This window comes from Oryctolagus cuniculus, chromosome 3 (assembly GCF_964237555.1).
Source record: "Oryctolagus cuniculus chromosome 3, mOryCun1.1, whole genome shotgun sequence".
In the NCBI taxonomy this organism is placed as follows: domain Eukaryota; kingdom Metazoa; phylum Chordata; class Mammalia; order Lagomorpha; family Leporidae; genus Oryctolagus; species Oryctolagus cuniculus.
The window spans coordinates 178,452,191-178,469,414 of record NC_091434.1 but is presented as its reverse complement, the minus strand read 5'-3'; the positions used below and the strand labels follow the sequence as shown (position 1 = coordinate 178,469,414).

At 40.2% G+C, this 17,224-nt stretch overlaps 1 pseudogene; it reads left to right on the top strand.

The window, feature by feature from the left end:
- The first annotated feature begins 248 nt into the window (after nucleotides 1-248).
- The window catches only part of LOC100355287 (septin-7-like), a 92,434-nt pseudogene continuing 75,458 nt past the window's right edge, over nucleotides 249-17,224 (top strand).

Genomic DNA, 17,224 nt, shown 5'->3' with positions numbered 1-17,224 from the left:
AAAGATTGTACAAGGAGCATTGGACTGGATATCCTAAGGTGTCTCCATCAAAGAAAGAGGAAGTTTTTTGCACTGTTGCCTAGACCAATCAGCCATTGGATGTAGGAAATGCCCCAGGAGGGAGGCATAGCCTTGTTGGGCAACCTTCCGGGATTGAGAACAATACTGGAGAAGGACTCAACTTCAGCTGTCAACACTGTTGTCACAACAGTGTTCACTACAATGATTGTTAAAACCCTGCTTCCATCAACAGCAGCACCATGGTAGCTCAACAGAGGAACCTTGAAGGCCATGTGGGATTTGTCTATCTCCCAAATCAACTGTACAGAAAATCAGTGAAGAGAGAGTTTGAATCCACCCTCATGGCAGTAGACATTAGGCTGAATATAGCTGCACTGTCCACAAATCCAAGAACACTAAAACCGATCTTGCTTTAATATTTTTGACTTAAAAACTGCAGGCTATTCCTTATGAGCTGAATCCTCACTTTGAGATATAAACTACAGTGAATTTGGACTGGGAAATTCCACATTAATCAACCCGTTATTCCTCACAGATTTTTTTTTTTTGACAGGCAGAGTGGACAGTGAGACAGAGAGACACAGAGAAAGGTCTTCCTTTGCCATTGATTCACCCTCCAATGGCCGCTGCGGCCAGCGCGCTGTGGCCGGCGCACTGCGCTGATCTGAAGGCAGGAGCCAGGTGCTTCTCCTGGTCTCCCATGGGGTGCAGGGCCCAAGCACTTGGGCCATCCTCCACTGTACTCCCTGGTTACAGCAGAGAGCTGGCCTGGAAGAGGGGCAACCGGGACAGAATCCAGCGCCCTGACCGGGACTAGAACCTGGTGTGCCGGCGCCGCAAGGCGGAGGATTAACCTATTGAGCTGCGGCGTCGGCCCTCCTCACAGATTTTTATTCTCCAGAGTATCCAGGTCCTTCTCACAGAATAAAAACAATAACCTGCACAGGAGGAACAATCCAAAGTTTTAATCCAAGAAGGTGGTGTTCCGTTGCTGCCCACAATAGTTGATACCCCAGGATCTGGAGATGCAGTGGATAACAGTCATTGCTGGCCGCCTGTTTTCAACTACACTGATAGTAAATCTGAAGACAATCTAAAGGAAGAATCTCTGAACAGAAGCCAGATGCCTGATAACAGGGCTCACTGTTGTTTGTCCTTCATTGTTCCTTCCTTGTTCCTTCAGGGCATGGACTGAAGCCATTGGATACCTTGTTTAGGACATATTTGCTTGAAAAAGGGAACATCATCCCATGTATTGCCAAAGCAGACACACTCACACCAGAGAAATGCCAACAGTATAAAAGGCAGATAATGAAAGAAATCCAAGAACAAAAAATTAAATATATGAATTTCCAGAAGCACATGCTGAAGGAGAAAATAAGCTTGATAAGCTTGTTAAAATATAAATGACCATTTACCTCTTGCTGTGGTAGGCGGTGATTCTTTTTTTAAAGATTTATTTATTTATTTGAAAGTCAGAGTTACACAGTGAGAGGAGAGGCAGAGAGGCAGAGAGGCAGAGAGAGAGAGAGAGAGAGAGAGAGAGAGAGAGAGAGGTCTTCCATCCAATGGTTCACTCCCCAGTTGGCCACAATGGCAGGAGCTGCACCGATCCGAAGCCAGGAGCCAGGAGCTTCTTCTGGGTCTCCCACGTGGGTACAGGGGCCCAAGGACACAGGCCATCCTCCACTGCTTTCCCAGGCCATAGCAGAGAGCTGGACTGGAAGTGGAGCAGCCAGGCCTCAAACTGGCACCCTTATGGGATGCCGGCGCTTCAGGCCAGGGCGTTAACCTACTGTTCCACAGCGCTGGCCCTGTAGGCAGTAGTTCTATCATTGAAGTTAAAAGGTCAGAGGAAGGCAGTGTCCTTGGGCTGTTGCTAAAGTTGAAAATCACAAACACTGTGATTTTACTATTCTAAGAAATATGGTGATAAAAGACTTGAAATATGTTACTAATAATGTTCATTATGAGAATTACAGAAGCATAAAAGTGGCAGCTGTGGCTTACAGTGGCGTTGATAACAACAAGAATAAAGGGCAGCTTACTAAGAGACTTCTGGCACAAGTGGGAGAAGAAAGAAGGGGCCTGTAGCTAAGATGAAGAAAGCAGAGATGGAGATGAAGCGGGTGTCTGAAACGAAAGTCAAAGAAAAAATTTAGACTGGAGGACCCTGAAGCTGAGCTTCATCAACTCGTGAGCAGATGAAAAAGAATTAGAGGAAAAATGTCAGTTTGAGGATGAGAAAGAAAACAGGGAGCTCAACAACATGTTTTCGAACAGAACTCTTCAGGAACCTTGGAAAAGAACAAGAAGACAATGAAGATCTTTCTAACTCTGCTGACAACCACTGAGGTATTAGTTGTGAATATCTCCGCTTGGACATCAGTGTTGATTGGATCTGTCTGAACAGTTTGCAAGTTTTAAACACAACGATAGATTTAACAGGACAAAAATTTTCTTTTGCTGTTCTTGATGAAAATTAAAGTACCTTAAATAAGTACCTTTGTTTTTTATTTTTAAAATTAAACAGATATCTTCAATTTAATGCAAGAGAATATTTTACTGTTGTACAATCATCTTCTGGTAGTTTGATTGTTGACAGGATATTCCAAAATGAAAGGATTCTGGAAAATTTTCACTGAGGATTAATTGGCATAATCTGACGCAAACTACACTTCTCTCTGATAATTAGTGCAGCATATACAACAGTGTAATTTAGTCTACCATAGTTCACTCCATTTATTGACACTTCCAGTGTTTAAAATACACATCGAAAAAAAGTCCATGTGTTTACAGTGCACCTACAGCTTTTGTATAAAAATCTTTCTTTCCTTTGATTCTTTAAACATGTTATCCTCATTTACAGCCCTCTTTTGCCAGCATCTCATTAAAGCTCATTCCTGAAATAATATTTAATTTAGGTATTTTCCATGTATTGGCCCTGTAAATTAGGAAGTAGCATCTTTCAAACTGTAGGAACCAACAAGGAAATTCTCCTTTTACTTTATTTTTACACTTTATGGTAAGAAGCATAGCAGAAACGCATTTATAGATCATTTCTGGGCAAAATGTGAAGCTAATGATGATCTATTTTTACATATATGCACTGTTTATTTGACTAGCTTTGGGGAAAATGGTCTCTTGAAGAGAAAAAAAAGCCATCATTAAGCATTTAGCTATATATCTATATTACCTTTTTCTATTTTTTGGCTTTTATTGTAAAAAAAATTTCACATAATAAACAATGTTGTGATATAAAACATAAATAAAACACCACTTACATGTTAACTGAATCATGCATATTAGCTGTTAGCATCATAATTATTCCTTTATATCTTAATTAATTTATCAACCTTTGTAGTCCTGTTTGGAATTTTTCTTTGATCTTCCATTCAGAAATTATTCTAGGGAGTTCATTAATTTATTCTCATTTTTCCTCTGAGAAAATTATCCATTTTACACCTGTTCTGTTAAAATTTATTTACAATACACTACACATACTTAAAATCTACAGACTAATGAGTTTATCCCTCACACAAAAACATGCATACATGTGAAATCATAAACACAATCCACATACTGATCATTTCTATTACTTCCAAAAGAAGATTCATGCCTTTTTGTCACTGTGGATTAGTTTGAATTTGCTGGGATTTTATATTAATAGAGTAATGCAGTGTATATTTTTTGGGGTAAGGATGTCTATCTTTTTTTTTCAAATGAGCAAGATTATTTTGAGATTCATTTATATGAAGTATATATCAATATTTCATGCTTTTATTGCTGAATGATGTTCCAGTGAAGGAATTTATTACAGTTTGCTTAGCCATTCACCTGTCCATAAATATTTAGATTAATTCAATTATTTAGCTGTTATTAACAAAGCTGCTATGAATACATATATGCAAGTTTTGAATAGATACATGCTTTTTATTTTTCTTGGGAAAATACCTAGAGGTAGTATGGTTTGGTCAGATATTTGATTTATAAATATTTTCTCCAAGTCTGTGTGTTGTCTTTTCATTATATTAACAAAACCTCTTGAAGAACAGAAATTATTAAAATTGGTGAAGCCTTCTATATCAATTTATTGTTTATTCTTTTGTTGTTATACCTAAATTTTTACCTAACTCAGCATCAAAAAGATTTATCTATTGCATTTGACTTAATTAAGTCCATAAGCTACAGTGAATTCATTTATTCCATAAAGCATAATGTTAAGCTTAGCTCATAGTTCATTTTGTCACATATAGATATCCTAATTTTCTAGCATCATTCATCTATACAATTTTCTACTTTTCCACAAATATTTATTCCTTGAAATAACTTTTAAAATAGCTATGGAATGATTCACATTACATATTTTTTCTTGATTTAGTTTGGCAATATATATTAAGGATTTTTTGTTTCATATAAGTTGTCAATTACTGGCACAAAAACTCTAAAAATTGTCATTTAAATCTTTATTTGTGAGCAGAATCTGAAAAAAAATCATCTTTCTTATTTTTGACATGAGTACTTAATGTGCTCTCCCCTCTTTTACTTGACTATGACTTACATGTTTTATTAATCTCAAAATAATAGTCTGGTTTCAACAATTGAATACATGCCAATATGTAAGTGCAACTGAATGAATGAAGATGACTGGTTACAGATTTTTACATTTACCTAAATTTTCTGTTGGTTTTCTGATTATAATTATGAAGGGTGGAGAACTTACCTGAAGGTCTAGTAGCAGAATTTCACTTTGCTTTCCTGGTTAGGAGCTTTTATGATGAAAAAATAACACTTCATGCATTTTCCCTCTAACTTTCATCGAGGGGATTTGCTTATATGTTAGATAACACTGATAATTTATGGGCAAGGGCTCTATTTTGTTAACCATCGTATATAATTTATGCAATTAACGACTTATGATGCAAGATGCCAGAACACTGAGTGAGAATATACAATGACTTAAAGTGGTATATGGGCCAGTACCTGGATGTCAGGGGTGACTTGGGACCACATGGACATTTACAAATTAGCTAATGGGCTTTAGATCACAGAATATAAAGAACTCCCAATGCTGACAGCAGGTATCACACGGTACCCCCTTTGAAGAAAATCCGAAAGCTTCCAATTGTGCCTCTCTTGATAATGATATCTTGTGATGGAATGTGGCTTTGCTACCATGTTAAAGAAGCTCAATGAACCAGTAGGAAATAAAATTATCCTCAACTACTTAAAATCCTTGCAAAATCTACGACTCAGGAAGAAACTTGTTACCAGTGGCTTCCAGGTGCTAGAGTCTCCCAAATTATTGTGAACTTAGTTAATCGTTGCTTTTGGTATGTGATTCAGGGGCCAAAGTAAAGTTCAGTCACAAAGAGGGAGGTGATGTGGGGCAGATGATAAGAAGTTAGAAGGAAGTGAACAAGAAATGAGGCCAGAATTACTGTTTTACAAAGACCAGGAGTTTTTTTTTTTTTAATATTTATTTATATTTGAGAGGCAGAGGCAGAGAGAGAGACGTCTCCATCTGCTAATTCACTCCCGATTTGGCCACAAATGGGCGGAGCTGGGCTGATCCAAAAGCAGGAGCCAGGAGTTTCTTCTAGGGCACTTGGGCCATCTTCTACTACTTTCCCAGGCCATAGCAGAAAGCTGGATCAGAAGTGGAGCAGCCAGGACTCGAACTGGTGCCCATATGGGATGCTGGCACTGCATGCAGTGGCTTTATCCACCAGGCCACAGAGCTGGCCCCATAGTAGGAGTTTTTAACAAGAATCAGAAACTCATCCACGAATAGCAGACCCACTTAGTCCAACACAGTGATTCCCAGTCTTTGGCAGATATTGGAATCACCTAGGAATCTTTAAAAACTCCAAATGCCAGGTCATATTTTTATACCAATTAAATTTTAGAATGTCTGGTGGTAGACTGAACCAAATATTGGTGTTTTTTTTAGGGACAAAATAGGGGTAAACTCTCCAGTGTGCTGCCAATGCGTGTGTGCATCAAGTTTTTACCTGTGTCTAAATCCAGTCTGGGGGAATCTTTACTCTCTGGGCTGAAATGAAAGGCCCCATGAGCGAGTCTTCGAGATCTGTTATGTGAATTCACTTGTTGAATTCATGTTTTACAAAGTACTTGGGACAGTAGCTTTAATTAGACGTCAATAGCTAAGTCTTGCTCATGCTGAAAGGCTGTGGGATTTTGTTTTTTTAAACCTAGATTTTGTTGATATTTCAATCTGGCTCAGGAATGTAATAAAAATGGGCAGAAAAAGTGGATGTTTACGGCTCACACACAGGGTCATGCAATTTATGTATAATGTTCCTACAGACTTCTAGTGGTCTCCTAAAGGTGCCTGTGGTTTTCCTTAACTACTTTGAGGTTATCTATATTCAGATTGCTTTAATACTTTTCCCATGAAGTGAGAATTTATTTGATGTATATGAGTTTCCCACACCTCTGAGTAGAAACTTTGAATTTTCTCAGTGAGTCACTGACTTACTAAGGGTGCACTATTCCTTCTTGGACCTTGTCAACTGAATTCTCCAGAAGATATGTGTAATAACCTACAGTGATTAAGAATTTTGGGAGGGGGGCCAGTGCCATGGCATAGTGGGTTGGTTAATCCTCCACCTGCAGAGCCAGCATCCCAAATGGGTGTCGGTTCTAGTCCTGGATGCTCCACTTCCAGTCCAGCTCTCTGCTATGGCCTGGGAAAGCAGTAGAAGATGGCCCAAGTGCTTGGGCCCCTGCACCTATGTGGGAGACCTGGAGGAGGCTTGTGGCTCCTGGCTTCAGATCAGCTGTTGTGGCCATTTGAGGAGTGAACCGACGGAAGGAAGACCTTTCTCTCTGTCTCTCCCTTTCACTGTTTTTTAACTCCTCTCTCAAATAAAATAAATAAAATCTTTAAAAAAATAATTTTGGGAGGGTACTGCTGTCCTAGTGGTAGATATTTTAGTATTTGCTAAGGATCTATTTTAAAATGACTTGCACCTCCCCAAGTTAGCTCTATAAAACTCCAAGTGATTTTGTTCTTTGGTCTTAATTCACTCAAGTCCGATTTACTTTGTAAAACAGAAATTTCTCGTGCTGGCATTGACACTACCTTGAGCCAATGAATTCCAGATTTGTTGCATTGATTGTTCTTTTTGTTTAAGAAGAATCATGATCTTTCTGGGTGAAAACTTTTTACCAATAAAATTTGCTTTTTTGAAAGGCGAGTAGCATTTGAAATGCTTCATTGCAACTATGATGAACAAATGAATATCAGAATAGCTTCATTTATTCTTCAAGTATTTTGTAGAGCAGCTCTACAAAATACTTGCTAAACCTCCTATCTACTTTGTCAGGACACACAGAGCTTCACAAGGATTTTGGTGAATAGAGGACGGGTCTATGGCAATATCAGCAGACAATGATGTGGATTCTAGTAATTCAACTCTGAAAATTCTAGAGAATTTGATATTTTATATCCATTGGCCCTGCACCCAAGCTCCTGGCTGCTGGCTTCTGATCGGCCCAGCTTTGCCCATGCATCCACATGAGGAGGGAACCAGTGGATGAAAGACCTCTCTGTCTCTGTCTCTGTCTCTGTCTCTGTCTCTGTCTGTCTCTGCTTCTCTATAACTCTGGCTTTCAAACAAGTAAATAAATCTTAAAAAAAAGTCATCATCAATGATTGACTCTGCCAGCACCTTGATCTTGAACTGTGAGAAAGAAATCTCTGTTGTTTTCAGCTACCATTTATGGTGTTTTTGTTATAGCAGCCCAATGGTACTAAGACAACATCTATTGTTACTGTTACTTGAACTCTCTTAATCTCTGTTTACTGATTGGTAAAGTGGGAAAAATGACATGGGTATCTCAGAGTTCTCATGCTGTTTAATCAATGCACGAACTTCTTAGCAATACGCATGGCAGACTCATGAGGGCAGCCTGAGCTATCAAGCGGAAGTAGCCACAGCAGCAGCGCAGCCGCAGCTGCAGTACTTACCAGCCATATCTGACTCAGGTTCCTCCGGGACCGCGTTGGGGATTCAGTTGCTGCAACCTAGAAAGGATGTTCAAGTTAGAATGTGAAATGTTCTGCAGGTCACCAACCTCCAGCTTCATTAAGTTCTGACAGAGCAGAATTTTAAAGTTAATGCTCTTCACAAACAAAACATCCAAAATATTTTTTAATACTTTTTCCCTAAGTACAAAAAGCAGCAGTCTGAAATCACCTGCCAAGATGATTACTAGGAGAGATCTGATCTCAAGTCGTGAGCAATCATCCACAAGGCCAAGTTTCATCTGGTGGATAGTGCTGGGGACCCACTTATTTCCAGGTGCTCCAAATTATGACAACCCCTGGGGGTCTCTAAGAAGCAAGTATTTCAGAAAGACCAGGCCAGATGTCATACACAGATGCAGTGCCAGGCAATGAACCTAAACAGGAGCTCCACCAGCTACTACTTAGACAAGGCCTTCAAATGGAAATTGAGTTGTTTAAAGAATTATATGTGTCTTCTGTAGTTCAAATCCACTGTTAGGATTTATGACTATCTATTTGCATGCCAAATTTGTGCTTTATTCCAAATTTACAAAAGGTGAATTGCAGGATAATTTTTCACTTATAAAAGAATTCTACCATATAAAACGGTTTGCACTTCAGATTACTTTAAATAATAACAAATGATACACTTAAGGTGAAAGGAAATGAATTCTGAAATCAGACAAACTCAATTTGAATCCTAACTCTAGCAAAATACTTTTTTGAACCTGAGCTTTTTCAGTAATAAAAGCTTTTTTTTTTTTTTTTTTTTTTTTTTTTTTTTTGACAGGCAGAGTTAGACAGTGAGAGAGAGAGAGAGAGAGAGACAGAGAGAAAGGTCTTCCTTCCGTTGCTTCACCCCCCAAATGGCTGCTATGGCTGGCGCATTGTGCAGATCCGAAGCCAGGAGCCAGGTTCTTCCTCCTGATCTCTCATGCGGGTGCAGGGCCCAAGCACTTGGGCCATCCTCCACTGCCTTCCCAGGCCACAGCAGAGAGCTGGCCTGGAAGAGGAGCAACCAGGACAGAATCCGGCACCCCAACCTGGACTAGAACCTGGAGTGCTGGCGCTGCAGGCGGAGGATTAGCCAAATGAGCCGCAGTGCTGGCCAATAATAAAAGTTAATTTTTAAGAACTATCTCAGATATGTGTTGACAAAACTAGTTATTACCATTTATAAATTGCCCGGTATGTCAGCTATAAAACAAATTCAACAAAAATTTATTTTTATATTCTATCCTTTCTTTGTACAAGCATTCCATCCCCCACTGCCTTCCCCTGTTTTCTTTTTACTTGAAAACTCATTTGGAAATAACTTTGATGCAAAATATTTTAGTAAAGAGGGTGAATCCATGCAATGGATGATAAACATTGCTGCATAAATGTTATTTAACATCCTTCATGATAGGTGAGAAACAGTAACCTAGGGAACACACATGAATGGAACCCTTTCCAGGGGGTAGCCAGGCAAAAGGTAATATTTCATCAAAAGTTGTTTTTCAGGGCCAGATAGAGGAATCAGGTGGCTTCAAACAAGGAAAATTGCTTCAATCAACCTGAGAATCTAGCTGGAACCAGTCATGACCACAGCCTTGACAAACTGAGCAAATGCAAATGTCCAAGAATTAACTGAGGTCTAATGTCTCCCTAATGTTAATGCTAAATTCCTTGCCCAGAAGAAGCTTAAGCCTTGTTACCATAACATGCAATATACATACATCTGAGGACAGTTCCCAAGTGCACCTCCATGTGGCTGTATCCACTTGCACATAGGAAGGGAAGTACTTTTCCTAGTGCGTATTTGCTTCCCCTAAGATAAAAGATACACCTTGCTCTGTCTTGGGGAGCCAGGCAGGTGATTCACATGGTCCCCTCATTTGCTGCAAATGAATTTTTTTTGTGCCAACTGATTCTGGAAAAGACTTTGATTTCTACTCACCAAGAAGTGGACCCTCAACTTGGGTGGACAACAAATGAATGCAGGAAAAGATAAAATTGAGAGTAGCCTACTGTGTTGTGATCTTTCTAGAGCTCACTTTGATCTAGCATCTACTAGCCCATATATGCATGGGGCCTCTCTCTGAGGATAATACCTGGGTGGAAGATCTCCAGGCCATGGCGGAGGGGATCTCATGAGAGCAGGGAGCTCATTGGTCCAGGTGGGCTTCAAGGGATCTAAGAAGCATCCAAATTAAGAGAGGTGAGAGATACATTCGCTGGAATAGCTTCCTCTGCAGCTTCTCAGCTTGCTCGTGATGTGCCAAAGGCTGATTCCACCTTTGTAGGTGACTCTCTCACTGGCGAAATCCTGTAAGTATTTACTTCACTACCCCCTCATCTTTTTACAGAATGGGCTATTGTTAGGTGGCAGACTTCTATAAAGAAAGTGTTAGCACTGAAACTGTCTATGGCCATTACAAGTAAGCCAAGCAGTTGAACTGGCTTCCCCTGAGTATAAAATAATTGAAGATTAGGATGTTATCAAACTTGGATGTCTGATTTAACTTATCCACAGCTTTACACAGAATGCACAAACCAAAAGAGCACCAGATACAGCTAAGCTTATTTGTTCATAGGTATAAAATATTTCAGAAGTATTTACATGTCTGGTGCACTTGCTAAAAATACATATATGTTGTCTGAAGTAAATTACAAAACTAGGGTAGCAATCATACCTAGAAAAATTGGGTCCTTGTGCCTTTGTCACTTTTAAAAGTGCTTTTTTTAAAAAAATTGTGTGACAGCAAGAGAGGGAGGGAGAGAAAGAGTGAACAGTCACTCCCAACTGCTAGTTCACTCCCCCAAATGCCTGACATAGCTGGGAACCCAAGAGCTAGGAACTCAATTTAAATACCCTATGTGGGTGGCAGGAACCCAACCACTTGAGCCATCACTGCTGCCTCCCAGGGTACACAACAGCAAGAAGTTGGAATCAGGACCTGGAGTCAGAAACCGAGCCCGGGCACTCTGATGCTGGACACTGGCATCTAACCCACGAGGCTGCATGCACATCCCAATGTGCGGCTTCCTTAGTTATTACTCTGATTTGAGATTTGCACATTTTTGCCAGTTGCAAGAATACTATTAATAAAAATAATGAAAACTTAATGATGAATATTTTTGAGGACTTACAATATATCAATCACTGTGCTGTTTTAAATGCATTCTCATAGTTTATTCACCCAAACTCTGTGAGATATGTAGTATGAATATGTATGATTGGTATTTTTATAATTCTAGTTTTGTAAAACAATGCTTAGACAAATTACTTTCTGGCAATTCAAGTCACAGGATGTTCACCTGAGCTATGAGGACTCATGAAATCCACCTTCAAGAGCAGGGGTTGCCAGCAACTAATTTTTCTGTAAAGGCCTAGACAGTAAATATGTTAGACATTGTAGGGCATACGCAATCTCTTCCAACTACTCGACAAAGCTGTGTTAGCACAAAAGCAGCCACTGGCAACATGTGAATCAATGTGCCTGCGTTCCAATAAAAGTGTGCATGCAGTGACCCGTGACAGTCAGGCTTTGGCCCACAGGGCACAGTTTGCTAATCCTTACTCTGGAGCAGTGTTGTTTAATAGAACCTTATGCAGGATAGAAATGTTGTTTACCTGTGCTTCCAAATATAAAAGCCATTAGCCACATGTGGCCAATGTGACCATGGAACTAAATTTTAAATTGTATTCTACATTACTTAAATTTCAATTAAAATAGCCGCATCTGCTTAGTGGCTAGTGCACTGAACAGGTAGAAACTGACCCTGGCATGCATGACGATTCTAGTCATCCTGGCATAGGCTAGTGATGATTAAAATAAAGCTTTTTTAACAATGTAACTTCAAAGAACAAATAAAATAATCAGCTCTAAAGCACACAGGAGAAAAAAAACAGACTAAATTATTTAAATTGTGCAGAATTATTATCTCAACCTCTTTCGTCTCAAACGTCATTCTCAGATTACCGTAAATTTTTTTATTCTGGCACACTTAGCACTTTCATTAAAAAATACAGCCGGCTCTCCATTTCTTTCTGAGTCTTTAAAGAGCTCGGGAACTATCTGCTCTCCTCCCTCTGAAGCTCCGCAGGCTGAGGTTCGATTCTGAGCTCCACAACTATCAGTGGTTTTACCTTTGGGCAAGTTACTTCTTCATAGGCAAAACGAGGCTAATGTTACTTTTATCTTTCTTTGAAAAGTTTTGGGGAGTAACTGAAATAATAGGCTTAACATGCTCACCATTGGGTATGGCACATCATTTGCTTTTCCCCTTCATCCTAAACTCATAATTTTAGTGTCATTTCACACTATTGTAAATCATGTCCCAAACTGACAACCTGGACCTTCCTGTCGCTCCCCCATTCGCTGAGGAACGACACTAGACCCTACACTGTTCTTCTGTTTGCTTGGCTCTTTCCCGGGTTAGCTGCTGGTCCCTCACTTGCGGAGGAACGACGCCGTCCTGGGTTAGCTGCCAACCCCTCCACCTCTGTGGAAGGGCGGTTCCCCCTGCCACTTTCCCGGCTTCCGCGGAGGAGTGGCACACGGCCGGCCGGCTCTCTCGGGGGCTGCTCAGGTGTTCCTTCAGATGTTCCTGGTGCATGTTGTCTCTCTCCTCCTTTATAGTCCTCTTCCACCAATCCCAACTCTGCTACCCACACGCCGAGTACGCTGCTCTCCTCCAATCAGGAGCAGGATCAGCTCCTGCAGTTTATCAGTCAAGTTGGCGAGAGGCAGCTGCGTAGAAGTTTACTCCTCCCCAGGGCCATATTGTGGGAGAGCAGATGCATAGAATAAGTCTTAATTCCAGTAACTTAGTCTAGTCTCAGTTGCTCCCCACACCTTCCTTGCCCTTTCGGTCTCTGAGAATTCTTTCAAGGATAAGTTATGGAAATTTATTGTTGAAAACAAACAACGTAACCCTCCAAGACACCAAATGCTCACTTTGTACAAAACCATTTAAAAATATTGAATAATATAAAAATGAACCTAACATGTTTCGTTTCTTTTCCCTTTTCTTTTAAAAGATTTATTCATTTATTTGAAAGTCAGAGTTACACAGAGAGAGGAGAGGCAGAGAGAGACAGACAGACAGACAGGTTTTCCATTCGATGGTTCACTCCCCAGTTGGCTGCAATGGTTGGAGCTGCGCGGATCCGAAGCCAGAAGCCAGGAGCCAGGAACTTCTTCCCAGTCTCCCACATGGGTGCAGGGGCCCAAGGACTTGGGCCATCTTCTACTGCTTTCCCAGGCCATAGCAGAGAGCTGGACAGGAAGTGAAGCAGCCGGGTCTCGAACCAGCACCAATATGGGATGCTGGCGCTTCAGGCCAGGGCATTAACCCACTGTGCCACAGCACCGGCCCCAACATGTTTCTTTCCCATTCCTGCAGTTCAGATGATTTGCAGAAGCAGATGAAGCTATTAACACTGACAGAGGAGAATTAGATCCTCCGATGTGTGGCTCAATCTGAGGGCACATTTTTAAGCATATCTCATGCCTGCCTTCACCATCAGAAAAGAATACATTCTATGTCTGTTTGGGAATGTTTGCAGATCACTCTGAGAGCCTATGAAGTGTAGTTTGTGTATGTCATGGCATCGTTAGCATGTCAGGAAAAATCGGGGTCACTAAAGAGAAACATATTGAATGATTAAAGGTATTCAACCACTAAAAACACAGTGTAGAGAAATATATGCATATGCAAATACTTTGAAGATATACAGGGGAAATACCTTTTACTTCCAAAGTGATATTCTAATGCTTATCAGTTTTTCTGTGACTCAGCATTTGGTCACTGATACATACTTAACGATTTAATATGGAGCTTATATATGTCTATACTTAAAGATTCCCATGTCACCATACCCAGGAATCTAAAGGCATTACTATCAATCGTGAAGTGATATGTGTATCTTCATACTGTGGCTGGCTTTTCTAATTTCCTATTTTAAAGACAATGCAGGTCATTCTATTATTTGCATTAAATTTACAGAATGCAAAAACTAACATGAAGTTTAGATACTAAGGAGAGGCATCTTTTCCTATAAACATTATCTCAACCTCCTCTCGCTATCTTCATGAAGATATTTTTCTGCATATTTAAAGTTTATAGCACAGCGCAGGTTCAGTTTCTTTTCATATTCAAACTTTATAGCAAAGCCACAACTACATATTAATATAGCAGCTGTAATGCATTTCTAGTTAAGTTGTCATAAAGTTTAGGGCTTTGCACATCATCACTTTTGAAGGTCGGTGCCACAGAGAAAAAAGCCATTCGTACTGGATCGCCATGGTGGTTTATAATACACATGGTAATAAATATCCCAGTATATTTCATTTTTATGTTTTTGATGAAGAGGTAAAAGTGCATCTTCCACAGTTGCTTCTCAGAAATCGCTCATCTGTTTGAAATGAAGGTAAAGAGACTGGATCTCGCATTATTTATCGAGGCATTACTGCGCTTCACTCACACAGCTGAGATGAGAAGAAGCTGCCAATGATATTTCATTTACAGTACTGATTTCGCCAGCTCGCTTCATGAAGGTACTGCATGTGTATGTGGGATTAATGCGAGAAAATGGAGATATTCTGACAAGAATGGTTTCCTTTGTTTTTTATTATCATTCTGATAATGCATATTCTTTTGAAATGTAATTGGAAATGTCTTTCGTACATCACTTCACTGCTTTCACATGGCACCCTGATATCCATGGGTACATTAGGAACATCTAAATGCTCACAGATGTTAGTGTGTATAGATTACATATGAGAGAACTTCAAAATTGCATGGAAAATTAAGTTTATTTTGGTGTAAAAATATTTTAAATCCATTAATTTTTTTACAATACACATTTGAATGAATTTTTCATGGACCCCTACTATGCGTGCATTCCATTTTTTTTGCATCCAAATAAACTTTTTTCATTGAAGATTTATTTATTTATTTGAAACTGAAGCCATAAGCCTGGAACTGCATCTGGTTCTCCCATGTGGGTGGCAGGGGCCCAAGCACTTGGGCTGTCTTCTGCTGCTTTCCTAGGCTCATTAATACGGAGCTTGATCGGAAGTGGAGCATCTGGGACTTGAACCAGCACTCATCTGGCATGCCAGCATTGAAGCTGCAGCTTAAAAGACTGTGCCACAGGGCTTATCTTCTGCTTCCATTTTCCATGAATTTTTTTGAAATGTGCTCCTAGTTTCTTACAGCAGTAAAGGTTTTGAGGAACATGCTGTTGTGTTTACTCAGGAAGGACAATGTAGGAGAATTGCAAACTTGACCTCATCTTTAACTTTCACTCAGAACCACTCCCATTTGGCTTTCTACACTCATTTCTGTGCTGAAATCACACTTCCGTGTTTGCTAATTCTCTTGCTTTTTATTCTTATAAGATCTGCCCCAGTGACAGTGTCTGCTGCAGTCATTCTCAATATCCTGCTTTATTCCACAGTGCCATGAACGTCTGCTGGGATGAGCAGGGACAGGACGACTGGGACAGCTTTGGAAAAGCGACTCAGATCAGTGAGCCCTGAGGCTGCCCAGAATGCAGGCTGCCCTGGGAGGTGGGGAGGCTCCAGTGCTTTTGTGGATTTCTGCCCACACCAGGTGCCTGAGTCAATCAAGCTGCTCCCCAACCCCAAAGCCCTCCTTCCTCCGCTCTCCACTCTCCTGAAGTCTGAGAGGACCAATGAGCTAGATTTGAAAATGGACAGCAAGACTTCCTTGTCCTCCCCTCCTGTTGACTTCTCAAATACAAAACCAGGTGTATCTATTCATCTTCTTTATTTCTAAGTTTTAAGAGGTTTTCTTTTATTAAGGATGATAGAACGGTGAGCAATAATGTTCTTTCCTGAGAGTATCAAGAGATACAAAGATACTTAAGTAGAATTTCAATTGTTATGAAAAAATTATCTCCCAATAGACATGAATATGCCCATAGATTAATATAAATCATTATCACTGATTTCAGCAATTTCTATGTGACCTTGGAATCTTAATTTTAGTTCAGTCTATGCATGAATCACTTTGAATGCATCCTAATACAAAAAGAAGTGAGTATTAAAAATAGAAATATGTCGCTCCTAGGCTTCCTATCCGAGTCATGGCACCATTATGTCGCTCCCCCCTTCGCGGAGGAACGACACAGGACCCTGCGCTGTTCTTTTGTCTGCTCGGTTCTTCCCGGGTTTGCTGCTGGTTCTTCCAGGGTTGGCTACCAACCCTTCCACCTCCGTGAAAGGGCGGTTCCCCCTGCCACTTTCCCCACTTCCGCGGGGGAGCGGCACACCGCCGGCCGGCTCTCTCGGGGGCTGCACAGGTGTTCCTTCAGATAGATGTTCCTGGTGCATGTTGTCTCTCTCCTCCTTTATAGTCCTCTTCCACCAATCCCAACTCTGCTACCCACATGCCGAGTACGCTGCTTTCCTCCAATCAGGAGCAGGTCCTACAGTTTATTGGTTGAACTGGAGGCAGCTGTGTAGAAGCTGTTTCCTCCTCTCCCAGCGCCATATTGTGGGAGAGCAGATGCATAGAATAAGTCTTAATTCGAGTAACTTAGTCTAGTCTGAGTTGCTCCCCACAGAAATATACATCCTGTAAAAAATTTAGAAATAGTGATAGGTTTTTAAACAAGTATGAGCAGCTTAGTCTCTAAAAGACAAATACAATGTTTTCTCTGATTTGTGGTAACTAATCTATGGAATACTATCAAAACAATGTATATAAATGAATTGGCATCCTGGTATTTGATTACTATTGACAGCCCTGGTCTATACTGAGGAAAGTGGTCTTGCTACTTATCACAAGTTGCATTCTTTATTACTGGAGGATTACGCTTGTGATTATGAAGTAAATTGAAAGCATGTCATAGCAAAAAATGAAAGAAAAATAAGAAAGGAAGGAGGAGGGAGTGGGGGAGGGTGAGAAGTATCATTAGGTTCTTGAAACTGTATGCATGAAGCATGTTCCATTTATATACGTAAAAAAATTTAAAAGTCCATTAAAAAAAAGGGAATGTGGGAAATTGTTACATTCAACAGAATTTAAAGAGAATTAACAACTAACTACAAGAGTGATATTCTGGGTATGGTCCTGGAATAGAAAAAGGATATTAGGTAAAAAAAAAAACACAATACAAATAATATATGAATAATATGTGGCTTTTGATAG